The sequence below is a fragment of the Podarcis filfolensis genome (genome assembly GCF_964270895.1).
Source record: "Podarcis filfolensis genome assembly, chromosome: 2".
In the NCBI taxonomy this organism is placed as follows: Eukaryota; Metazoa; Chordata; class Lepidosauria; order Squamata; family Lacertidae; genus Podarcis; species Podarcis filfolensis.
The window spans coordinates 9,473,170-9,478,679 of NC_139605.1; the positions used below are offsets into that span (position 1 = coordinate 9,473,170).

Below are 5,510 nucleotides of genomic sequence, written 5' to 3' on the forward strand. Positions count from 1 at the left end.
TACTCTAGAAAAAGAAAGGATGACTGCGTCATCCGCATATAGTAACAAAGGGCAGCGATAAAGTGCTAGGCGTGGTGCGTGAATCTTTTCTTGAGCCTCTATTAGGGGAGTCCTCATGTCGCTTATGAACAAATTGAACAGGAATGGAGCCAATATACAACCCTGTCGGACAACTATTGCTTAAGTAGAACAGCAGCCTTGGGTGCAACATCATGTAATTACCGGTACTTTGCTTCCTGGAGTGGAAGGGTCGTAGCTCAGTGGAATAGCACCTTGCAAGCAGAAGGACACAGGTTCAATCCCTGACATCTCAAGGGAGGGCCAGGAGAGACTCCTGCCTGAAATCCTGCAGAACAGCTATCAGTCAGTTTAGACAACGGTCTGACTCTGTATAAGACAGCTTCCTATGTTCCTAACTATATCTGGAGGTAGACACATCAAGAGGTGTTAAAATGGTGAAGTAAAGTGGATTGCAGGCAAAAGTGTTTTTTTTGTGTGTGTGTGGATTAGAGATTTTAAAAGACAGCTTGGGGATACAGAGATTCCATGCTTCAGGCGGAATTCAAGCCTTGCACTTGGAAGAAATGGGAGAGAACCAGTTTAGAGAGATGTGGGCTAGCTAAGTGTATTTATCTGGTTTTATTTTCAGTACCCTTCTGCTGCCTTGAGATAGTTTTGTATGTTAAAACCTCTTTCTGAAGAAGAGTCTCCTTTTTTCGTTTTTTAAAGCAAATGCTTAAACGTGGTCCATGAAGCCTAGCAGTTTCCTTGCCGGCTGTTTTGCTCACCCCATGCTTAAGTTAAACCCCACCCTATGTAAAGGGTGTCCTCAAGAAGACCCAGAGGAACTTAGGCTGTTTGGTGGAGAGGCATCACAGAACATTAAAGACTTCTACCTGGCAGCAGTGGAAAGGTCCCAAGAAAGGAAGGTCTCCCTTTCTCTCACTGGCCAGGTTGTAACTGGGCCCTGTGACAAGGGCTGCAGAATGAAAACCTATAGGCCAGGGGAGGCTTATACTTCTACAGCCAGCTGCTTCAGAATGTCTCCACCCTCATCTTTCAGCCCAGACACTGAGGTCCAGCTCCGAGGACCTTCTGGCGGTTCACTTCCTGCAAGATATGAGGTTACAGGGAAGCAGGCAGAGGGCCTTCTCGGTGGTGGTGTCCGCCCTTTGGAACACCCTCCCATCAGATGTCAAACAGATAAACGACTATCTGACTTTTAGAAGACAGATGAAGGCAGCCCTCTTTAGGGAGATTTTTAATGTTTGATATTTAATTTAATTTTATTTAGTTGGAAGCCCGCCCAGAGTGGCTAAGGAAACCCAGCCAGATGAGCGGGGCATAAATAATAATAATATAACCTTGCAGGGTTTCAAAGTACACAAGGGACCCCCTTTGGCTTCCAGACTAGACCTTGCATCTCAAGTAGATCCCTGATTGGGAAGCTTTTTTACAGTTACACTTCCACTCTTATTGGCTCTGAATGTCAGTTGGCAGGTGCAAGGTAGCTTAGGATGCTGTGGCAGTCTGTGTCACTTTGTAACGGAAATATATCGCCTCCCCAACAGAAAAGGACTTGACAGAAATATCCTGAATCTAGGATGAGATATTCCCATGTGATGATGGAGTCCCATCACCTTACACTGCTTGTCCAGCCTTGATTTAATACACGTGGGTCCATGGCATTTTTATAAGTTCTTTATACAGATTTCTTTTAAAAAGTGCATAGGAACAGTAGTATAAAGAACTGAAAGCACCAGTCTTTCATACTTTCCTAATCTCCTGTTGATGCCCCCTTCAACCCCCAAAGAGGCCCTTCTGCTTCCTCTAAGCCTGTCAGTCCATGTCTGATCCAAATGGGGCTACAGGGAAGGAATTGGGTTGCTTAAAAAATTAAAATGTATGTAACGGTTTTGGGGATTATGGGATTCATAGGCTTCCTGAGTAGTAGCATTGCCTAACTAGAAAAGGAAGTTACTAACGTGGGATGGAGATAATGGTTTTTGCTTTAAAGCTCTGTAATGTTTGTAGATTGAAATGCAGAACAAAAAGTAACTCCAAGTTATAAAACTTGCATTGACATTTAGATCTGGAGGATCTCACAAAGTGGATGAGTCGCCATATCGGATAAAGAAGAAAGCAAGACTTTAATGGTTAGTGACTGTTAGGGGATCATCGGGTGTACATTTGCTACGGATGCACATTTGCTCAGTTTGTCTACACGTAGCCATTCTTACGTTAAACCTTTCCCCCTAAGAACAGACTTTTCTAAACTCACAGTAAATCTTTGAACTTAATTCATAAAACTGTGTGGTCTCTTAATTTATATCCACCCCGAAGCCAAACCTCATCCTCTACCACAAAGTGTTCTCGAAGAGACAGAAGAAGTATATTTGACTATTGTTTATTTTAGGATGTTTAATGAAAGGCAGCCTGGCAAAATAAAGACATTTTACCTGGGAGCAGCAAAAAGTTAGCAGGAAGAAAAACAAAAGGGGAACGCTCTCTTTTGCCAAGATTTCACTTTGCCTCATGGTAGATGATCCAGGGTGCAGCTGGAGTGCCATGACAGGATAACGGGAGGCTTTTCCCAAGAAGTTTTGGGCTACGTGTTGCCTCAGCAGCACATGGAAATGATTTCATTAAGGGAGAAAATGTACTGTAGCTTGTGTTTCCTCGCAGTTTCTGAGAAAGTTGATAAAAATAATGAACACAAATAAGAAGCAAAGGCCTGAGGAGGCAATAAGTACAGCATTCTGGGTAATCTCTGTAAAAGGAGATGGCCCCAGAGTCACGCTCTAAAATGGGTGGCAAACCTTTTTTTGGCCTGAGGGTCATATTCAGGTGTGGGTGCAAAGCAAGGCTGGTGTGATGGGTCCAGCTCAGAAAACTTGTGGTCTTTCAAGAGAGTCTGAGGACTAGATGGGACCAGAAAGCCACACTGGGCCCCTGGAGCTGAAGTTCCCTATCTTAAAAAGATGGGTCCCTCAGGTTTGGGGTTACATGAGACAAAAGGTACACTAGTTTTGTTTCCAATGTGGCAATATTAAATACACTCTTGAAGCACATATTTTGGCTGTTTTTTCCCATTGAATAAAGCACTGTAAACCGTGGGCCATTGTAATGGATTGCTTTGAAGTCATTTCTGCACCAAGCAAAGTACCGGTAAATTTTAGGGCCCCAGTTCCCCCCTTCTGATCGGCAAGCCCTAGGCTCTGTGGTTTAGATGAGAACGCCACCCGCATCCCATATAGGGCAGGGGGTGTTTGCTATTAAATCCAGCCTTATCTTTGGACACCAAAGTGGCTTCGTTGCATGACAGTTCAGGCTGCTGTGCCAACCGTAACTCCTTCCTCTGGTACAGAGATAGCCCAACCATACTCTGGTAACATTTTGTTTTGATCAATGCAGCAGTTTATTTATATAGAAAAAAAGTGGTGTTCAAATTTAAATAAATAAATAAATGGACAGAAAGCCTTGCTGATCTATGGCAAATCACCTTGAGAGCTAGCAGTAGATCACCATTTCTACCAGTAGATCTCCCCGCTCCTGCTGTAGGGGTGTGTGTGGCATGACCAGCAGAATGTGTCTTTGGGGTACGTGTGTTATCTGACAGTGCCTTTCTGCTTATGCAAGGCCTCTTTGGATCCAACCATCATGTGTGTTTGGCACTTGCATACGCTTTTAAGCACCGAAGTCAGGTATACAGCTACTCAGAAGTAAATACCACTGAATGCTTTTGGTAAGTTGATATAGCCAAAGTGGGCAGATAACCCTTTAAAAATAAAATAAATGAATTCTTTAAAATTATGCATTTATTTAAAATAGTGATCGATACCTTGCCTTTTTTACCATTTCTACTAGCAAAATTAAATTACAACAATTAAAAAACGCAGTTATGAAAAAATACAATTGTCAAAACAGCTAAAATGCCAAAGGCAACAGTTAAGAATAAAAACCAGCAATGCAGTAACTCTAAACAACTTTACACTCTTTCCTCAGTTAAATTATTACTAAAATGTTACACATAAACAAAGTATCCTGGCATCTCTGTGTTAGGTGCTGAGAGTTGTTAGGCACCCCTAACAAATTGTGATTTCCAGGGTTCTTTGGACAAGTGGTTCTGTCATCATCACTCATTAGCACTGAAGGCGCAGGCATCCCTGTGATAAATCTCCCCACTGATTGGGACAGTGGCACTGGGGAAGAGATAACCTTTCCCCTCCTGTTTAGTTAAATCATCTCTTGAAGCTGTCAGACATACATAGGAAACATAGGCATGACACAAGTTCCTGTCCCCTCACCCTATGTACCTGCCATACCAGCTCTGGAAAATTTTGTCCTAATAATTACCCAAGGTAACTTCAGACCATGGATCCAAAATTTATGTAGAGCCTCTTCCTTTACACAGTCATATAATATCATCATCATCATCATCATCATCATCATCATCATCATCATCATCAATTCCCTCCTGAACCACCACCACAAGGCAATTTACACAGGTAAAGGTAAAGGACCCCTTTACCAGTCAAAGGCGACTATAGTGGTACCTCGGGTTACAGACGCTTCAGGTTATAGATGCTTCAGGTTACAGACTCCACTAACCCAGAAATAGTACCTCAGGTTAAGAACTTTGCTTCAGGATGAGAAGAGAAATCGTGCTCCGGCGGTGCAGCGGCAGCGGGAGGCCCCATTAGCTAAAGTGGTACCTCAGGTTTAGAACAGTTTCAGGTTAAGAATGAACCTCCGGAATGAATTAAGTTCTTAACCCAAGGTACCGCTGTATGGGGTTGTGGTGCTCTTTTCGCTTCAGGCCGAGGGAGCCGGAGTTTGTCCACAGACAGCTTTCTGGGTCATGTGACCAGCATGACTAAACCACTTCTGGTACAACGGAACACTGTGATGGAAACCAGAGCGCACAGAAATGTCGTTTACCTTCCCGCCACAGCGGTACCTATTTATCTACTTGCACTGGCGTACTTTCGAACTGCTAGGTTGGCAGGAGCTGGGACAGAGCAACGGGAGCTCATTCCACTGCGGGGATTCAAACTGCCGACCTCCTGATCAGCAAGCCCAAGAGACTCAGTGGTTTAGATCACAGCGCCACCAGCGTCCTGCCTCATAAGATAGTTAACAAAGGATGCTGTAGCAACCTCACGTCATCTGCCATTCTAGGGTAGCCATAGGGGCTAAGCTCCAGTATCCTACAGGCCTAGCTGCACTACTAACTGGAATGTGGGGGGGGGGCGGTGCAGGCGGGGGGGGGGAGAGAGCATTTAAATTTGGAGCAGATCCACACCACACATTTAAAGCACATTGCTTCCTCCAGAGAATCATGGGAACTGTAGTTTGTTAAGGATGCTTGTAGCTCTGTGAGGGGGGAAATCCCAGAATGCTTGATGGGAAAGTCTTCTGCTTTAAATGTGTGTTGTAAGTAAACAAACAATCCCCTGTGTGTTGGACATGCTTTAAATCTATGGTGTGAATCTGCCCTTTTTTCACAG

The 5,510-nt window shown here is 44.0% G+C and overlaps 2 protein-coding genes across 2 annotated transcripts in view; both read left to right on the forward strand.

Annotated features, from left to right (window-relative positions):
* Positions 1 to 5,510, forward strand: part of LOC310756497 (tigger transposable element-derived protein 1-like) — a 796,241-nt gene that overhangs the window by 154,986 nt on the left and 635,745 nt on the right. The window lies entirely within an intron of this gene.
* The window catches only part of LOC310757094 (uncharacterized protein), a 508,648-nt gene that overhangs the window by 150,812 nt on the left and 352,326 nt on the right, over positions 1 to 5,510 (forward strand). The window lies entirely within an intron of this gene.